The sequence below is a fragment of the Diuraphis noxia genome, unplaced genomic scaffold (genome assembly GCF_037042655.1).
Source record: "Diuraphis noxia isolate RWA-SAM2 unplaced genomic scaffold, SU_Dnox_SAM2 contig0005, whole genome shotgun sequence".
In the NCBI taxonomy this organism is placed as follows: Eukaryota; Metazoa; Arthropoda; class Insecta; order Hemiptera; family Aphididae; genus Diuraphis; species Diuraphis noxia.
Window position 1 is genome coordinate 5,790,195 of NW_028301715.1, and position 23,529 is coordinate 5,813,723.

The 23,529-nt window shown below is 32.7% G+C and overlaps 1 long non-coding RNA gene across 1 annotated transcript in view; it reads right to left on the reverse strand.

The window, feature by feature from the left end:
* The window catches only part of LOC107165420 (uncharacterized), a 229,630-nt gene that overhangs the window by 162,869 nt on the left and 43,232 nt on the right, over nucleotides 1-23,529 (reverse strand). The window contains exon 2 of the long non-coding RNA XR_016191846.1: nucleotides 14,245-14,464. This is a non-coding gene — a long non-coding RNA (uncharacterized LOC107165420). The remainder of the gene's footprint in view (nucleotides 1-14,244; nucleotides 14,465-23,529) is intronic.

Sequence of the window (23,529 nt, forward strand, 5' to 3'; positions counted from 1 at the left end):
GTGCATGAGTCTCGTGGACCACGTGATCGTCGATCCGCGATGGATTCGAACGGCTCAAATGAAAAGATGTGAGGCGCGCTATGAATCATTATTGTTTTACCATTTTAATTTTATTCGCTTACAAATAATACAAAACGGACAAACGATTATTTTAAAACTATTACACTAAAATATAACTCAGATAAAACAATGGCCTTTAGACCAATCTTATAAATAGTTTATGATCTGTATTTTGTTCATGTAAGCTGCACTGTATCCTAAGAAATTGTAAACCTTAAAATTCCTAATTGTACGCCAATGGCCATAGACGCCGAGGCTGGCGAGGCTTATTTATTTAAATAATAATTATTATAATTGTATAATATATATATATATATACGTGCAATGTGCAACAATCAAAAAAGATTTAAAATAGCGAATAATATATATATATATATATACCTATATATAATAGCCATGAGTATTATTGGTAGGTACTTGCACACATGCACAAATGTAGTGTTTTCCACATTCCAAAGCGTTTCCGAATCCGTAGTCCTGTCGTGAGCGTGCAGAGGTACGTCATATATATATAAATATAATGATATCTATTCTATAATACGAGTATTATTATTATATGGTTTGACGTTGGCGACCACCGTACGACAACGACGATAACGCTCTGGCGACGGCTATACAGCTCATTAGTATTCCCCGTGCGTCCGATGGCCAACACACACACACATAAATACCATAGTTCCCTGCAGTGTACTGGCATCGACCCTTCGGATTACAATAACCGTCGCGATCGTATATAATGTTCGTATATTTATATATGTACGTGCACGCGTGTATATAGACACCCGGTACGTATTATGTACGTGTATATATATATATATATATAATATTATGCACTATATAGCGCGCACATGTACCGGAAAACAATATTTTATAATGTATATATAATATAGGAAAGAAATTGAAAAAAAATTGTTCGTCGACGGCTAGTAAGTCGTAGGTTCTCATTGTTTTATATTGAATAATATTTTTTATTTGGCCGAATTATTGAAATCTACAGGAACGGGGTTAGGTTTATAATATAAATATTGCAATGCATCAATAACTATCACTAAAAGGATGATAATAAGGAATTTTGAAATTGTCCGTGAGCCATCAAAATTGCAAACGTTTGGTTTACCGATGAACAAAACCGATAAACTTCAACACCATACCTACGTATGATATGTATTATCGGTTTTTAATTTTTTCACTTGTGTTCGGGCCGCCATTCGGTGACCCCTGTGACCCTATTATATATTATACAATATGTTAATATTATGTACGCGTGTATATATACGAAAATATAATTGCCATAATACTTAAAATATCATATTAGCCTTCCATAATATCAGTTCGGATTTAGAAACGTTTGCTATTTTTCCTCTTTATTACTCCAACTGTTGAGTTGCACAACACAAAAGCTCATAACGATTTTGTACTATTATACGATGGATATCATACCAGCTATTATCGATTGTCTGCATATTTTAATACAACCAATAAATAATTCGAATTGTCTTCTATAGTTCCAATATTATACTTCCATGCACTATCTGCGCGCATAATCTTATAATCAGTAATGTTTGATATTTTCACGCGCGCACCACACGTCGTCAGTCGTGCAAAAATAATTCCAAAAACATAAAGACGTGTCCTTTTATTGATGTATTTATACAGTTTATTATCGCATTTGATGCAGTGCACGGCATGAAGTGTAGGGCGCGCTGTATGTCGATACAAATCTCGAGATCTGAAATGTACAAAAGATTATTACTGCAGCGAATAATAACGACGTACCTACGGGTTGTATATATATAACAATAGTTATTATTGCTACCTATAGTAAATAAATGAAGAACACATATTTATTTGAAATATTTCACACGATTTGGGCATACAGATTTAAATGCAAAATACATTTTTGTTGCTGGTAATTAGACACACACACACACACTTATATAATGCATCAACAACATTATGTAAAGGTACATAAAGAAAAGCCTTATACGGCGTATAGTGTTTAGCCAGTTATTAGGTCTTAAATTGGCGTACTTGTGCTCACGCGTACAAGTGGATATTGTATATTATACAAACGTCGGTTGTATACGAAAACTACTTGATTATGTAAAAATATGCAAAAAAAGAAAAAAAGTAATAAATACAACTGCCGGATTCGAGTTATTTAGGTGCCACAACCGCGGCGAAATATCTATAATATTAGACGAGTTTAATATATATAGTAGTACATAGTTTACGACGGAACATCGATTGAAATTCTTGCGGTTTAATGTGACTGACGCGTTGTCACCGTCAGTATATGTATATAATATGGCGAATTTATTTAATGTATATAATAATATTATACGTTACAACTAGTAAAATAATAAAATCACGAATCTACAAAAACCTTCGTAAGCGGAAATCTTCTCGTTTCACCATAATAATAATAATATATACAAACACATTATATATACGAGTACAAATATAAAAAATATAAAAATATAACACAGTACATACGTTTATATAATATATTTATCGATAAACCACCTTTACATAAGCATCCCGACTTTTGTAAGGCACTTTTATATACATATATTTCCTATATATGTATATACTAAAATAAAATGTCGGAAAATCGTGATTACCTGTATATAACTAATAACGATCGTATTTTATAGAATTTAGTCGAACGGAGGTTATATAGTATATATTATATACATATATGCATGGTACTGAAACGTTTTGCGTTTCCGGTCCCATAGTATACACGAACGTGGATATTTACGTACGTGTATCCGGTAGGAATATAAGCGACGCGCATTGTTCGTATATGTATATAAAGGAAATGTTATCACGCGCGTTGGGATTTCACGACGTTGGTGCGATATGTATATATGTATGTACACATAACTATGTATATACACACACACACACACACACCCGTCGCCGTAAGTTCTTTTTATTTTCGATCCCTCCTCACCCTGCACCCCTCAATGATAGTGGCGTACTTAGGGGTTGTCTTGTCGCGAATCAGACGAGGTAGGAGGTGGATTTTGTATACTATAGAAAACCCCGCGACCGACATTGGTGCCAAAAACTCTCAACCTGCTGCGGCAGTCGCAGCTCGCGGCGCGGTTAAATCACATCGCTAAAGGAAATAATAATAATACAGATTTTCGTTTTGATTTTAATATTATTATATTGCGGTTCGGATTATATTATGCGCGAATAAATATTTTATAATATTTCGTTGTGCGAGTCGTAAATTACTATGCCATTTTTTAAATTTTTTTTTTATAGATTCGCTATAACCAATATTAATATAATATAATAGTACCTAATATTGAGTACTAATATTATGATAAAAATCATGATAATGCGCAGTTTTACTGAAACGTACCCTGAAAAATATTTTATCAATGATATAGTTTTAATTTTTTTAATATACTCGCAGTTATTATAATAAGTCTCGTGTAAAAATTGTTTAATATATTTAATGATAATAATAATTATAATAGAATTTATGGTAAATATTATATAACACTATACATTGTATAGGTATCTTTTTTTGAGAAGTTTTTGTCTATTGTGAAAATTTCTTTTTTATGCACAAGAAAATGAATATTAGTCTGAGCATTAATTAAAAGTTGAATCAAAGTTCCAACCTAATCATAATTGGTCATAATATATTTCGTTGGGTGTATTATAAAACTGATACCTATTATATATTATATTGAAACCAATGTGGAGTTTGCTCTATCGACTCATAGTGCTTTGGTAAAGATATATTATTATTTATGTATGTGGATTATCACCCCGCCTACTCACCAATATAAATATATTTTCAAAATGTGTTATTTGTAATAATTAAAATGATAAGCCTAATACACTTAATATTATATTATATACAAGACATCAAAATATGATTACAATAATAGTATCAGGTATTTTTCTTTTAAGTGCAATGCATGTGTTGCAGGTGGTAAAGAGTTAGTTATATGAAAGCGCATTTAAATCTAGAAAAAATTACAATATATTATTGAATTTTCATGACATAATATTTTGGAGATCAACTTATTTTAAATATTAAGTGATGCTGCAATAGTTACCAGATCGGTGTTTATTTTATTTTTTATAGTTTCTTGTTATAGTCATTATTTAAGATTTCCACTTAATACTTATAGAGAATAATATTACCTATATTTTCCTATAATTATATGATAATATGTATAATGTATATTATATTATATAAGTGTACCTATATTTGTTATTGTAATTGATTGAATTATTCCATTGGAAATCCCAGAAATAGGTTCACGGAATTTTCGACTAAAAGTTTAAATATAAATTCATATTATCTATATATTCGTTGGTACGCGCGAACGCGTTTATAACATATTGGACGGGCGTGTAAATATAACACGAGTTTACGAACCACTAGCTAGCTGTATACAACACGGCCAAAGCTCTTCCGCCCGGCCATAGTCGGCGGCGGCGGCGGCGACGACGACGACGACGACGATGACGCCGGGAGGAGTGGCCTCATGAATATGCATACATTTCGGCCGATGATCAAAATCCCGGTCGGCGCGTACCCCGTTCGCCCATTGGTCTAGCGGGCGGGTAACGAGCGCTCGGTGTGGCGGGAGGGTTGGTGAGGGGGAACGGATGATGGTATAAACACAAAGGGACGCGCGCGGGATGATGGTGTGTGTGTGTGTGTGTGTGTGCGGATAAGGAGGAGAACGAGGAGGGGAAGGCGGCGGCGGCGTGTGTGTGCGTGGGTGGGTACGTGAACGCGTGCGCGCGGAGGGGCCCCGCGTTGGCTTCCTTGTTTACACTGGCGGCGGCGACGGTCGACAGGGATCCCGGCGCGGCTACGGGGTTGGGGTGGTGCGGCGGGCGGCGGTTGAGCGCGCGATAATTTGCTTAAATTAATTACCCCTCGCGCGGCGGTGGCGGCGCCAACCCCGTCCTCGCAGCCGCCGACGACGCATCGCCGCCACACCTTGCCCATATATATATATATATATATATATATATATATATATATATACATAATATTATACAGGCGGTGTACGATGGAATTCTATATAGTATCGCAAATTTTCGTTTATATAAGTTCACGGATTTAATAATATAGCTATAAAACGGCGTATATAGATATACTCTATGTAATAATATGTGGATACCTATATAACCTATCCGTTGGAAATCGTTAGTATATTATAGTGAATAATAATGTATAGGCTGTGATTCACTACTATATATAGTGAAATAAATTGCATATTATATGCAGTTATAGTTCTGTATAGAATTGTATGATACAAATAATAATATATTATAACTATATTTTCATAGGTACCTAGGCATCTAATATGATAATGTTGTCATGAAAGATGAGTTTTTTATTACAGCGTTTATAATAATATTATGTACGTTGTATTTTGCCGATTTTACGTGCCATCTGCTCGAATATTATTTATAAATATATTTGTCGATGTGAGATGACATAATATTATAGTACCTATTACTTTTGTGTGTGCCGTAGATATATCATACATTGTAATGGTATAGGATTGTTGACAATAACAATAGCGTGAAATAATAATCACAAATTGCAAACTATACTCGTGTACCTGCTATATGGTATAATATGCAGGTATTCATCGTCTGAAACTATAAATTAAACTATTAGAATTCGCATAATACATATATTAATATAATACGCTTATTAATAACTCTTTGCTGGCTGATGTATTTCACGTTTTTGATGATAATAGTTGACATTTGTATATATTTTAATATAATATTATTTTGCATATTAACAACATTTGTTTTGTATGCGATTTATTGATCAATTGTTAGAGTTATTTAAAAAATTTCCGATTTTAAAGTTGATAAAATAATATTCTGAGATTTGATTTTATAAAATTTAAGTTTTGCAATAATCGTTAATGTTTTTAAAAAGTATTATAATTTTATAGTTAAAAAAGTTACATACACCACGAGGTTAAATATGTTTTTTTAGCTCTGGGTGTATTCTGCTATAGTTTCCAAACAACAACAATTGTAATAATAATCTGTTTAATTAGTACCTAAGTAAAAAGCACTGTAAACGCATATTGAATATAATTATATTCAAAAATGAATATTTATGACGACCAATGTAGAGTGGAGCAATGAAGTTCAGGATCCCAATACTTTGGTTGATAGTTCAAGGTTTTCTGTATAGAATAAATATTTGTTCGTTTCAATTAAAAAGCAAACAAGTTCATCATAATTTTTTAATGTTTAATAACTTCGAATATATTTTTTACATTAATGATATTTAAACAAAATACAATAAAATAATTTATAAATTATAACGGTTGTATATAGTTCATAGTTTCGGTAATAAATTAATAAACGTTTATGTAAATTACTTAATTAATTTTAAATATTATGATTTTGATACAAACTTGCTTTCCGTTAACTTAATAATTTCATTTGACTGCAGTAAACTCTAATATCACTTAGTTGGATCATGAAAAACTGTTACTAATGTTTTAAAGATTTCTACTAAATATAGTAGAAAGATATATTATACATGGAATATCTTATTATATATAGGTATAAAATATTAGCCATACCTACTTTATATAAATTTACGATAGAATTAATGTACAAGAAACAAAGAGAAATAACTATAAATATACATTACATTATAATATGTTAGGAATGCAATATTTTTTCTCGGTCAATTTTTTAATGTGTGTATTTCGATGATACAATTTTTAAATCTTGTACTTATGGTAAATTTACTTTCGGAGAGAGTCACGCAAATTCTTAAGCACGCTTTTTCATTGTTACATGAAAGTAGAGCGTATTTAAAATTCGATCATGCACTTGCAAAATATGAACATTTAAAATAAATTATATAAATATATGTACCTATACACAACACAAAAAGACACAATGGTAGGTACCGAGAATACTGTGTGTATAATGCGTGTATGATGCAATAATATCTAGCACAAAAAAACGTATAACTCAATAATAGGTGTTTATATTATATTTTTAAACCTTAAATGATTTTTTAAAATACATATTGTATTTATTTATTTTTACATTTAAACGGGTCTTTGGATATATTTAGTACGCAGCGCATACATTTTACGTGTGTATATTATTATTATTTTATTGCATCGTAAAAAATTCAAAGATAAAACATCAATGATAAAAAATATATACAACGGTGCATAAGGTGTTATTATTATTACTTATTTTTTTCAGAAACTCGATCAATATTCACCAACAATAGCTATGGGTATTATTTTCTTATGTGGAACACCACAACGCTTCCTCAATTATGCTCGAGGATAAAAAAAAAAGTTACTGGAACCATTTTTTATGTCATTTTTATTATTATTCATTTTCGTCTATCTTCTCCGCCATTTATGCACGTAACTTTTCCCCTTCGTTAAAATAAATGAAAAAATTAAAAAAAAAAAAACCCCGGGAGCAACAAAGTTTCATCGCGCCGTTTGAATATTGTTTTTCAACATTTTTCATTTTTACAAATTGAAACAAAAAACAGTAAGAAAAAATACACGCGTTTTTATTTGTGATGTCTCTTAACTACAGCGTCGATGACGGAAAAGTGTTTGAGACGTTATCAGCTCTCGTCTAATAATATATTATATTTACTTGACTGTCTCTGTATCTATCTCTCTCTCTCTCTACATAATATATATTTTTTACTAATGTATAGTGCGCTGTTCTGCCGTCAGCATGTCTCCAAGCTCTATCTAATACCTGTATATTATATATAGTGTACATAGCAGGAGCAGCTAGTATACGCGCAATATGCTGCGATCGATAAGCATATTTTATACGCAGAGCGCTGTGCAAGTATTATATTTCTGTAATATAATATAATAATATTGTGTGGGCACTAGGCAGAGGTATCTACAAAATTCGAACGTACCTATACATAATATATATCTGACGTGATGCGCGTGCAGTGTATTAGATAAATGACAAACAGTCAAATTATATAATATACAATATAGCGTGTGTATATGACAGTGTCACTGTAGAACACGATGACGGATGACTTAAATTCGATACTTCATTTTTTCATATTATTTAATATTATGCAAAATAATCAATAATGAGTATTACATTATTAGCATAATTATTAACATAGTTAGAATCAAAATAAATCGAACTTGTAATATATTTTATGCATTTCGTTTAACACATCGTTGCAAGCACTGCACAGACATGATGCAGTTGTTAAAGATTGCAGTACTTTCCTAGGCAGCCTCACAGGTATCTATATAACTAGTATACCAACCACTGTTGAAACGTTTGATTATTATATTCTTAAGCTTCGGGCGATAATAGCTACACATATTAGATAACTTTTATCATAAATGTTACTACAGAGAGTATCTAACACTTTGAGATATGTTAATCGGACTAAAATTCATCACTTAAATTCGATACTTCAGTTTTCGTTAATCTTTCAGTCATTCATGTACGTAGCTTTTTTAAAACGTCGTTGCAATATGTTCTGCAATATTGTTATAAGTCATCATTTCCTATATAGATAGGTTAGGACCTCACCTATACCAATCACCGCATTGACACGTTTGATTTATATTTTAAGCTGTAGTCTACGAGTTTCAAATATTAAATAACTAGTTAATATAGCATATAATATACGCATTATATTATCCGTGTTTTATACGCGAGCATTATAAACAGTTTCAGAAATGCGAATTATCCGCGGACGAAAATTCATGACTGAAATAAAACGTTTCTAACGGAATCCGCGCAGCTCTAGGTAAACTAGAAATCGCCAGAGGTGCATATGCCATTGTGGGCATTTCAACCCGAAATTAATTACCTCCGGTTGGTTTATTAATATCTACGTGTAATTACTGCCATTACACCGGTTCGGATAGAGGTGGAACCCAATCTCGTCTTAATGTCTTATAGACGCCCGGCGTTTTTTAAGTCATTAATAAAAATAAAAAAATTATGAAAATAGACTGTTGGGTGCTTCTGTGTGCTATATATAACAAAACGGCAACGACGAAAAAATAATAAACTATAGAAGTGTAAAATGGTACATTACAAAAAGTCTCATCGAGTGGAGGCGGTTACGCATATAAATCACGTTGATGAATGATAATTCCAGTAGTTGTTTGAGTTTATCAATGCGTACCTATATAACATTATATAAGGTATTATATGTATATTATTCATTTTCGACTTATTTGTATACGTCCAAGATAATTGGTTACAAAATAACCGATGATATAACATCTGCAATTAAGTATTGTTTAGATATTATTAAAACCAATGTTAACTATTACGAGAAAACTCTGAACCCTAGCTGAGTGGTTAATTATTGGTACGTATAGGATAATATTGTCTATAATATATGCCTACCTTTAAATAAATATTATCCTTTTGTTTTATTCAACTGCTGATGAGAAAATCAAACGTAAAAATATAATTTGTTATAATATGTGATTCAGTTTAAATTTAAAAAATTTAAATACAGAATATAGATTTACCAAATAGATTAACTTATAGTTTATACTATATAGACACTGTATTATGTAACTTAAGGTTATTATTAAAATGTGAGCAGTAGGTATCCCTACTATTTTATTCATGAATAATAAAATTTTCTGCAGAAAATAGGTAGGTATATTGTGAACATTGAATAATTCTTAACAAGAGCGATCCTATAAATCCATAATTCAACATTTCTACCGTGTATCAACTATAAAAATTATGACTAATAACATATGATATTACAAAGTATAGGTACCTTCATTTCGATTTTTTTTTTTACAAAGTATATTTTTGTCTTTTAAAAGTAACAAAGCATTTTTTTATGGAATATTTACGTATTTTTAGTGTACGTATTATAGCTGTAGCACTATCTACTACATGTTAATATTGTATAATGCGATTATACGTGTGTTAGGTATATATATATTTAAAAAAGTTTGAACTACGCGTGTTCTCGTAAAATTTAATAACGTCAAATAATTCTTGCTTATCTTTGTGACCTTGTATTGGAGAATAGTAAACGATAACAATTTACCAAGTATCATATCTGTTCCCATATATATAATATTATATATGTACCTATACTATATTTTTATTATATATTGTATGATATTTTATAATCTTTACTGGCATAAATATCACGTGAGTCATAATTTAAAAAACAAAATGGCACTCCCAGCTCCCAGAGATGAGTTAAAAATACTTATTTTTAATTGTTGTATACCTAAATATTTTATAATATAAATATTACTTACTAGAACATTTTTGCAGAATATTATAAAATAAATATATAGAACTAACGCATTTTGTAAGATGTCATATAATAATATGCCTAATGGCTATTATAGGCAATATAATTATATTGTACACAAACGAACTTCAGACATAATTATACCATGTCTCATATCGATGCTCGACGATGGTGATCTATCGAATACATTTCAAATATCTACCTATATAATATAGTATATATACTTGCAATCAAGATTATACATTTTCCGTTTCATTCGTCACCCGAAGCGCCGCCGCCGCCGTGTGTAGGTGTCGCTTCATATACGTTGGTGCCGGCGATCAGACTCAAAGATGCAAATGTCACAACACATTTACGTAGACGTATATTATATTGTACTCGTATATACATGTATTATTAGTCTTATACATACACACTGTATAATATAATATACATATATATAGTATATGCGCACACGAGTAGCCAAAGAGAGAGACCTACCACGACGCCGTATATCACGCGTCGCCGAGAAGAGGAGGGGGCGGTCGGCGTGCGTGCGTTGCTAATCGATTTCAAGTACCTCCTCCGCCTCTATTCGGAAAGCTTTTTACGGGCGTTATAAGAACAAAAATACAGTTACATTTCAACAACGACGACGGGTTAGGATTAAACCGAGTCGTTGGTTTAGAGCTCGAATATCATAATATAATATAATAATATTATGCTCGGTTGGTGTATGTAAAATAATATAGATTTCAAAATTATTTCATAGTAGGTATAAATTTACTATTATTATTATTATCATATCGGTTTTACGGTGGCGATCTCCTCGTGCGTTTCATTTTACGCGCAAAGGCTGCGGAATTTATAAAAAAAACTTTTAATATACATAATACTTACAATATTATTATATTTATACGTTCGAATCGCACGCGTGTGTCTATTTTATAGATATAAGTATATAACCAACTAGTTTTTTTAGTCTCGGCGGAACGTGGAAATCGGAAAAACCGATCTTTGATATGTGGAGGGCGCGGGGACATTATAAGAACGACGTCGCCTTTATATTATAATAATGTTGTGTTTATTTTAAAATGTATAGGTGTTAGTTCGGGTGTAGGGTGTATATGTTTAGGTACCGCATGATGCAGCAGCCGTATTATAGATCCGTCGATACGGCGATGACGACGTGTTGTCTGTCGATGGTTTTGTTTTTTATTTCGATATATTACATGCAAAGTATTTAAGTGTATATATATATAAAAGAAAAGTACCGCCACTTGCGGCTGTTTAGTCGTATAGCGACGGCGGCGGCAGTCCTCTCACTCGGAAGCGGTTGTTTTGCATAATTCATGAATTTTTCATAAGGTTCGTGCATACCACCCGCCAGGCAACTGTATATACACACGCGCATATAAACACACACACACACACACACACATATATAGTTTCATTCATACACTCATACACACATACACACATACCTATATACAATATGTACAATGTGTATAATATGTAATTTCTATATATGTATATTATATGGTGTGCGGTGTATCCCTGACCGTGGCCGCAGGTTAGCGCCGCCGATTTACGCGTGCACACTGTATAATATAATAATAATATTATATTATGTACCTTATTACACACACGTCATACTGCACATGTTTCAATAAAAAAGAAGTTGTCATATAGTGCAAATAGTTTTACATTTCACATTTTACATTATTAATAAGCTACAGATTGATGACTTCAATTATAGAGATATTGTGGTACAATTCACCCTCCCCAATATGTATAAAATGTAAAACACTCCACTTAAGGATTCAAAACGCACCAGGTTATGCACCTGAATGGTGTAGGTTATGCAGGTATATACTGCAAGTGCAGTTGATCGCGTAATGATTATGCGTCGTAAGCAAATCGTACGTATTATATATTAAATTATTTCTAAGTTATTGGCCATTCGATTAAAAATTAATTTTAGAGAATTTGAACGTCCCTCTCCTGACCACCCCCACTGATGCAAATTCTAACATAGTTTCGTGCTGTTCACGTGTCCATAATTATTTTCGCGTGTGTACGCGCGATGAACGCTTTTATTGCGCAGACCGTACGAAAAGATAAGAACATTATTATTTAAGTTATACCTACAATAAAAAAAAATTAAAAAACTACTTTGTATTTCCGAAATCGTCTGAAAATCGTTCAGCGATTGAGGATCGAGTTTGGTACCTGACAGTATATTATAATAGATCTGCACACGCTACAAATTATAATGAATACCGGCGTGACTATAAATATGATAATGTACGACGCGTATATGCGATACTGTATAGGTAGAGCTATTTTTTTTCGACGGAAATCGTGATAAATAAATCTCCACGAAGCTTTTCGCCCACTACATTTATTTTTATATTTTATATTATAATATTATAGTGGCACAGTGCGCAGTACCTACCCATATAACTTTATAATAATCTTCGTGTGTTGCAATCTCGTCCGCCGGTCGTAATGTCATCGATCAGTCGCGGGTGCGGTCCCGTATAATATTATACCCATATATATATATATATATGTATATATATTATATTACAGATACAATTAAAAAATAAATCTCCCCGTCACCGTCACCGCGCCTCCACCAAACGGGGCACACCTATTGTTTAGTGCGTTGCACTATACAGGGTGCAGTATAACTTATAATATAACTAGTATTGATTATAATTAATGGTACTAGGTAGGTATGATCGGAATTTTCAAATCAGAAATACCCGTGGACTTGACTGTATCAATACGAAATCAAACTTTGCACACTCGCTACACTACATTTTTTAATTTTAATATTGTGTATAGATATATTATTTCACGTGCTCGAATATTGTGTCTAATATGAACCAATTATTTAATATACACCAATACTAATTCTAGTGGGTATTACTCACCAAAAGTCTTATAATATATTGTATAAATAGCATTAAACATTTATTTAACTTCAACAATATGATGAGAGATTTTTGAATTTTGTCCCTCCCCTAAAATTTTACCTAAAGACGCCCGCGGATGTGCATAGGTCCCCTTGAAGAAAAAGAACCATACAGTACAACATATATATATATATTTAACAGAGCGTGTAAAATGTACAAACGATAGGTTTAACCTGTAAGACGTTAATATGTATGCAGGTACCATATTATTATTATTATGCTTTGGCGTCGTGCTGCAGCTAAGCTCGTGCTTCCATCTGCCGGCAGACACGCAATGCGCCGCCGCCGCCACCGTGTGCGTATATTGATTACGTCACGATTCGCGATGGCGGCGGCGTCCCCGGGGCGGCTCTTTCGTGATAATAATATCAAAACCCCCACCACGCCACACACACCTCTCGCCGAGCAGCCCTCCCCTAAAGGCATTATTGTCGTCATCATTACGGCGGTGGCGGCGACGAGCGAAATTATTACTATTATTCGACGAGAAAAATCGGAAAAAAAAAATAACCATCGCTCGTCGTCGTCGTCTTCGTCGTTGTCATTGTTCGCATTCGGTTTTTTTTTATCTTTTCTCACCGTCTCTGTCTATGTCTCTCTCTTTCCGGAGCATAAAAAAAGCATTAACGCTATTTTTGTGTGCGCGAATATAATATATCTAATAGTCATAGGTATAAGAGGTATATATTATATAGGTACACGAAGGTATGTGTAGGTACTCGCGCACGCGCGTTTCGAGCATAATATATATTATATATAATACCTATATATATGCAATATGTATATACGTACATGTCGTCGTATAATATAATAATATGAATTCTGCGTTATACGATTTAATACACGATGCCGTTTACACGTGCCCACCTGGCGCCATAAATATATATCTCGTATATAATAATAATATATACCTACCTATATGTATATATAATGGTGTTGCAGTGCTCGCCGGAGCTTTCTCGTCGTCCGTTCACGTCCGCTGTTGTACATAATATTCTACACATCTATAATATCATATTATGTAGAGTTGATGCGAGCGGCGGCGCTGCGGTGATGGCGGAGTGGTCGCACGAACGATTGCGCGTCGAATCGATAATGTCCAGAGATGTGTTTTTGTCGCTTACTTGCAGCCTACCTATAATTATATGTATATAAATATAATATTATATCGTAGTCTATTATTAGTACATTATTATCATGTGCGCAATTCGTATAGATACATCGCGCCGCCGTATTATACATCGTACCTGTATGGTAGTCGATGTATTTTCTATACCTGCCATGGCACTGTTGTCTCGACGACGACGTCGCGCGCCGCGGCCTGTCCGAAGACGATAATAATAATAATAATATAGTGACGACTAATCACTATATACGCGGAATGCTCTCGCGGCGGCGGCTGCGTCGTCGACGGACGACGGTTAATTAAAATCAAAAACGCGACCGCGGTCTATTGTATTTGGTATGTGATATGTGAAGAGTAAACCCAACTTATACCTAGGTATAATAATTATATGACTATACCGCATTGCAACACTGCTTATAATAGTTTCTAAAAGTTGTACTACACACATAGAAAAGTGTAGTAGTTTTAACACGCCAACATGTTAATGTAATACACATTTGCACGTCGTTTTTCGCTCAAAGCGAAATTTCAGTTGATTTTACTACATTTTGTTGTTATAATATTGAATTTATTGTAAATGCTTGATTTGTTATGCCCAAACTATATTAAGGGGTAGATACAACAATAGCAGTATTCAAAATAACTATGTAATTAATCTCAATGACAATTATAACAAATGTAAAAATAACTCAAGTTATGGGTTATTCTAATTTCACGTATTTTCAAAATAACATGATTAAAATAAATTAATTTTAACAAATATTTTTAAGTTATATTGACTCCATTTGTAATAAGTGTGATTTTCAGCAATTTGTAGAACTAACACGGTTCAGTAGATATATTCACTCCATTAAATGCCAATAAATTTGATATAACATACATTTTTTAGTTATATTAACTCCATATGCATTCAGAGTAATTTATAAAAATTATGTTGAAATAACACAATTCAAAATGAATATTGACTTCATTAAATGCCAATTAAACTTACCTATTATTGATGCATATATGCATGTATTTATTTCTACTACTGTGCCACACGATCATGATTTATTAATTTATTATAAAATTTTCATCATAATATAATATATAGAAAACACCATATAAACAATATTATAGAAAACACATATGGAAACAAAATTTTGATTATGGTGTATGCACTTGCATGTATATGTTCATAAGATGTAAAAGGTAAATGATTTAACTCACTGATTAGGTATAATTGAGTTTTATTTAATGTAACAAAAATACATAAGTAATTTACATAAATGAAATAAATATAATAATGTAACATGTATATAATAAATTATAAAATAAACAATTAAATAATAATAAACTATATAATAATATTTGATATAATATGTTGAAATCGATTAGTATTTTTTTTACTCGCACGCTGTTATTTAATATCATATACTTATAAATTATAATAAAGTCATTACATATTAAAGCGCTGTTGTCTCGCCGGAAAGGACGTCACCGCGGCCTTTCCGTAAAGGTGCGGCCCCACTGGGAGCGATTCTGCGATTCTGCGTTTCGAGCGTTTCTGCGATTAATCGCCGAATATCAAACTATTTTGTTCTTTCAGCGATTACCGCGCGTGTAAAGCTACACGCGACACGCGGCACGCGCTCAGTGGGGCCACTACATATGAGTTACATACTTTTGTTAAAATCGCTAAAATGCAAAATCGCTACACGCTATCGTAAAAACGCAAATCGCTCCCAGTGGGGCCGCAGCTTAAACGATGGCGGCGATTACGCGAGATTCTCTCGCGGTCGTGGTGGTGTCTGTCGGTCATTAAAAATTTAAAACCCTAACAAAATATTAAGTAAGTTTATAGAGAGTTAATTTAAAGGTAGAGGTAAGGTAAAGGTATTATATTTATTTATTTATACCACAGCAGCTAGCACAACTGCCGAGTTTCTATTATAATTAGTGTTGAAATCGATTACTATTATTGTTTTTTATTTCTGCTTAATTTTGCAGTCGTCTGCACCGAAACTCACGCGCGCATATACCGCGTAATTATTTGATATATATCGTATAATCGCACGCACAGTTGAAACATTGTAATTTATAATATTATATACACGTATTACTATTGCTATACCGTTTTTCCACCTCCCTAATCTACACACATAGCTATAGTGCACGACCGCGTGTTTATTTATTATTTTTTACTGCACCAGCATAACTACATTGATTTTTCAGTGAAAAAAAAAACACTAGAAGTCTAAAACACACGAATATAATATCCGTATGGCACGAATTCGTCAAAACAGTATTTTTCAATTCCATCACTTTTTTTTTATATGGATGTGGTAAAACTCCCTGTACAGTATTTATTTATTCATTCATTTTTGTTTAACTGCAGATGTAGGGCACCCATATATTATACGGATGAATATACTGCAAATTCAATACAAAGTGCATCAGGCGAAAAATATGCTACAAAAGATTTTCATGATTCTGCTTTTCACGATAGTATTGAACAATGAAAATGATCTTCTTCTAAGAACGGTATAAAAATTTAAAATAGATAAAATTATTATATTTACTATAAGTTTAATGAATTTAAAATTTAAACAGTTTTTAGACGTATTATTATTATTATTGTTTTTTTTATAACTTTAAAGCCTCAACAACTAAGGTTATTAGCTTGATTAGACATATTATATAATATACTTTATTGTATAGGTACAATAGGTACCAACCAATTACCAATAATTGAAAATAATACATATATATATATATATATCAATTAGTTCTTATAGTGGCGCTACACCGAGTGTATAGGAATATTTAGTTGCAGATGTCTGCAGTGAAACCTTTGTATCTATATGTTAATAAATTTATTAAAACGACGTTAACTATATTTCGAATGACAATGTAGAAATTGTACAGAAATTATTAAACAATTATAATTTAGATTTATTAAATTCTACAAGTTGTTTTACGGTTAGGTATACTTCCTAACGAGTGTCTAAAACGTTATGGATAAAAAAAAAACTTATCCGTAAGTATGTAAATTAAATTAAATTTGCATGAAAATATAATAATAATATTAATTTAGGACAAAAATTAGTTTTAACACTATTATTTTAACATTTCTTCGGATATAATCTGAATCTTAATTTTTATGATACATCTAGTACAATCTACGATTTAACTTATAACTAATATTTTTTAATGTAAGAATAATATGAATTTAACTATATCTAATATATTATATTGCACTTATGCTGGGTGGTTGATATTTTCTTTATATTATTCTCTATATTTAGTTTATTGAAGACGAGAATTTAAATTTGTTTAAGTTTCCATAAGTTTTGTGTTTGTTATATTAATGGTTTACACGAGATTATCTAATATAGTGCGCTATGGAAATATCTTGTTATGATGATGGATGGGAAAAAGTTAATTTTTTTGATATTTGTTTAAAACATTTTATGGATTTTGTCGTGTAATATACACCACTAAATTATGCAGGTTAGATTTTATTAAAAATTTAAAAACTCAACAGCTATAGGTACTTCGTTTCCAATCATGTATTTGTTTTAACTTTTTGGGATGGAAAAATCTATTGTCATATCAGGTATTTAATCTACAACACATACAATTATTATTTTACGTTAGGTACTGTTAAAAAGAGCATATACGCGTCATATACATTCATTATGTTTATTGCTTATAATATATTATTATATTTAATATTTAAATATCATATTAGTGTATATTAGACGCGGCATTCCTGCAGCGGTTCCGTGTTTATAATAGAAGGTCAGAGGCGTTGATTCAAAGATGCAAATGACTATGAGCAGTTCGTCGTCCGAACGCCACCCTCTCGAAGAAGAAAACCGTATTTAGGGATCGTCAAAATATGACCCTCAAGGTGCAGGAGGGAAATACGACAAAAAAAGCTACCCCCTTCTCCTCCGACGAGCTGACTTGGACTGCTGAATATGCATGAGCGTCTCCCCATGTATATACATCCTGCTCCGCCAAACGCACACCCGCCGATGACATCACCGCATCTTTTTCCCTAACATTTTGCTTATATATATATATATATATGTATATCCTATATATGGTGGTTTATATCCTCGTTCGTTTATATACATATACACATTATTTGTGTGCGTATGTGCGCATAGTATATATACACGTGTGTGTGTAAAGCTATTTCAAAGCATAAAAAACCGCTGTCATGGCAAATCCGAAAGCATAAAAAAAACTACGTGGCAAAAACCTATCGTTTTTGGTATGTGATGTGCATTGCGCCGTGCTTCTATATATAATATGTGCGCGCCAAACGACATTTCTTCAGTGATTATTCTTCGATGATAAAAAATAAAAATATGTTACTCCTCGACGACGTTTACATCTAATTTTCCGTTAAACTGCTAATCGGATTTTAATCAAAACGAACAAATTTAAATTCAAAACGTACCTATATATTGAATATTATATAGGAAACCGGAACGGCTGGTTTATAGAAATATGTTTATCGGATAGAAAAAACTCGTACCGTTATTAATACATATATATATATATGCGCTATATACGACTTACTATATATACAAATATATTATACATTTACTTGCTGAATTTTTTTTTAGTAAAAAAAATCGGAAAAATCTAAATGTTTTTTTACGTCCTTGTCGAGTTTTAGAATGTTAAAATATATTATATTGACATGTAGTATTGCCTGTACCACTCTACGCGCGTACACTGCAGACACCAGTGTAACTTATAATATATAATAATATGTGTTGAGCTATTGATGATTATTATAATATTATATTTGAAAAAATCAAAGTTACAAATTAGAATAATATATGAAAGTATAACGTTTTAGTATATTATATTATTATCTACGACGATGACTTAACGGTATCTACCTATATTTATATTATGTATTTGCCGACAGCATTGGTGATGTGTATATTTTTATATTATATATATATATATATATATTTTGTAATTCGCACAATAAATATTTATCGGAAATTCGTATTAAAAGATTCGGCGTTTGATTTAATGATGTGAGGATCTAAATCCATTGCTATTATATTATTATGTAGGTATAGGTATGTGCGTGTGGATAGTGAAAATAATAATAAGAAGAAACCATAATACGTCATAAATATTATTATAAGAAGTTTACACGCGTAGAATCGAATTACCATAATTGCTGTTGAATTATGAATGCGTATAATATGTACACACCATATACTATATATATATTAGGTATATGTATATACTGCCGAAGCTGTGATATTATATATAAGCACATCTATAATATCGTCTTCGTTGCAAATTATATTATGAAGAAACCGCTTGGACTTTTTCCGCCAACACCCCAAGAAAGTACGACTCGTCCGACTCGCAGAGAAGATTTAATATATATTATACACGCCTATGCTCACTTAAATAATATTTTAATGGAGAGAAAAGACCCTATCCTCCTCCCTGCATTTTTGCTCGTGCTGTGGTGTCTCCCTTAAATTGACTGTTGCACAATATTAAAAAAAATCTATATTACGTTATTCTGAGTCTGAACTGATCTTTTGTTCATAGTTGCCCGTGACAAATTAAACACATACCAGTGGACTTACTGCCCTTAAAATCCGTTAAATTTAAATTTCACACAGATTCTTAACATGATATATTATATAGTTACATTTCTGGGTCGTATATAATTGACCATATACATACTACTGGTCTAAAATCTTATCCAAACTTGATAAAAGTTTTATTTTCTTTAACCAAGGCTTTCACACATTAAGATATTGCCTAATATGGGTAAAGGTGGGTATTAACTATAGTTTAATTGACAAATTGACAGTTAAAATAACTTAACTTTTCTCAGTCGCTTTAAAAATAATCCACCAAGTTAAAAACTTTTTGAAATTTTTCACTTATACCTACGTAAATGTTAATATAAAATAAAAATAATCCAATACTATATGATTATGATGCAAACGTTCTTTTTATTTATCTTAATAAAATAATTTTGGATATTGATATATTTTATTAGATTATATGTAGATGATAGACTCCACAGTCATTATTTATATGTGACTTACATACTAATTGGAAAAAAAATTAATCGACCTTTTTTAAACTGAGTTCAGTTGATATTTTCCTCCATATATTAACTTTTAACTATTTAGTTAAATTTATAATTTGTTAACTTTTGGGTTAGTTATATTGTTTTCACTATAACTCGCCCACCTTTGCATATGCATATAAGCGATGTTATGTTTTAATTGCATCGTATTATTTTCAATCAATGCGTGTAGTATAGACGGCATATAAATATAGGTACAATAAAGGTAGATAATGGTGTTACGTCCTGCAGCGATGATACCACGGGTAGTGGTGGGATGATACCTAACCTAACCTAACCATCACGGCCGTTTATTGTTAGACGATGTTTTTATAACCGATACTTTCATAACGTTGCATAATCTGCAAGTGCTTTGTTTTATATTTTAGTCGACGCTGGGCAAAAACTGTTCGACAACATTTGTTTATCCGACGGGTTTCCGCAGCGGCGGCGACAAAAGTTTTACAACGCTGCAGCACACCCGTCACCACCGCAGCAGCGGCAGCAACGGCCACTGAACGTATGTGATGTGATCAATGATGCGTGTCTAAACGGTACACGCTGCGGTGCTAAATAACTCTTTTCTACACCCCCCGAAACACACACACACACGCGCGCGCGTTTGACCGAACTGCTTGGCACTTCCTACCCCCCCCCCCCTGTCTAAATCGTGATGTATACATGCAGTATGATTTTATTTTTCCTACGCTTTGCACGACGGCTTCCGTTTACACGAGCGCGTGCATACAGTTTTAGTATATCATATCGTGTTATACAGTCGACTCGGCCGTTATTATTATTATTATTTTCGTCCGCGGGAGAACTTTGACCGCGGTAGCGGGCGGCGACCGTTTTTACCCGGCTGTCATTTACGCGGTGATTAATGGGCGCCGGTCGGTCGGCGGCCTAACAACGACGCGCGTTGACCCGATGGGGCGTCGATAATGATCAATGATCGTTCACATTATACGCTCATACGTTGTCGAGCCGCCGACGGGAGCGCGGTACCGTGAAATTCCTCATGCCGGGCCACCTGAACTCCTTGTGTCACGCGGGCCACGCAGAAAATCGAGTGTCGGACCAATCCAAATTGCGACCGTAGGTATACACACACAAGTATAGTACCTATAGTGCAATTATAACGAATCGATGTCTCCGGTGAAATTTCTTCACTTTGACACATCATCGAAAAACATAATTATTTTTATTTTTCGCAGTTTGTATGCCTATACCTACTTGTAAAATAATCACTAGACGGTCAGACCTGCACAGAATATAACCAGAATGAGAGACACTTTTCGAGTTCGACATATTATAATGCCGGGGTTCTTACGTAGATCTGCAACACCTGTTGGAAAAGAGTAAATTAGCGCTGCCGGCTGGAGGATGACTTATTCCCATTATTCTATTTTTCTAGCGAGACTGTATAATATTATTATGCTTTCCGAACAGAGGCAATCATCACCCTCTATCCCAACAAACTTGTAATGACGTGTACGCATTATTTGAGACACATCTATCTGATATCGTTTGTGTGCAGCGTGTGCGTAAATATTAGCAATAATACTGCAGTGTGACTAGGATATAAGAATTGCTCATTTTTTACTGTAGGTACTTCCAAAAATTGTATTTTTAACTCTAAATTTTATTCGTTATAGTTTTCCATCAAAATGATATTAATACCATTATAATATATACGAGTATGATCGTAGTAGATGAGGTACCTGCAGAAAACCGGCCACAATATATATACACGCACTTACACACACTCAAAAAACAATATTATATTATTGTACTACTCGTATATCAATATTATAAATATACATGTACAGTACCGTGTTATATGTATATGTCATATGTAATAGGACGAAGTTTTTTTACTTTTCCGGTGCGAAATAATACATACAGCGAAGTCCAAAACCGCCGCTGTAACGATTCAATTTGTTGACATATATTATGAGAGTGCACTGCATGTGAAGTATGTCACACGATATCATAATATTATCATTTTTTACGATGAGTGTGTAAATGCCATTCAAATGATGCACCACATCGCGATGAGTATGGGGAGCCATGAATATAATATGAATATAATATTTAACCTGTAGAACAGTGATGGTGAGAAGCTAGTCTTTTGGTCGGGGGAGAGGATGATGGAGTCGTCGAAAAAGATAAATAAATCAGCCATAACGGCAGTATAATATCGTCTCATATTTAGACGATAACAATAATTCACCAGAAACAAACAAATCGTAAATTAATAACCAATAATGGTGACGACGAGTCTGCGGCGGTGTATATGATGGGAATATTGAATAATATAACTCTTGGAATAATAATATGTTCAAACTACTTCACAGACTTTGCTCATTGCTAAGATCCAACTTTTCTGTCGAATGGTTTTTGAATTTTTATGAGCTATACAAACATAAATAAAATCGGCATTCGGGTGACAATCAATAAAAAACTTAAAACAAAAATTGTTTTCTATAACTAATGATGGTCACCCCATAGGCAAAATAAACAAAACGAAATATTCGATTTTCAAGAGTCAAAACGAAGTCTATCCGTGAACCACTCGATATAGCAGCCAACATAGTGGCTGAAAAACGAATCAAATATCTAACATTCTCCTATAATAGTCTCAAAGAATATCTGTGCAACATTCGGTGCCAACTGCAATTTTGTTTGAGTTTATAGCGTCCTGCAGTCTGCAATAAACTCCATTTCCATATACATAATACAATATACATATACAAAGGTATATTAATATATATATCATTACAATCAAATAAATGTCATTTAAGTATATATTGTTATAAAACCTGCAAATAATAATTCGTCGGTATTCTATATATAGACGAGCAGCGTCGTCTCATTGTCCCATATATATATATATATATATATATGTATACGATGGCTTTGCCACTGCAGCTGTATAATATATATAGAATATCGC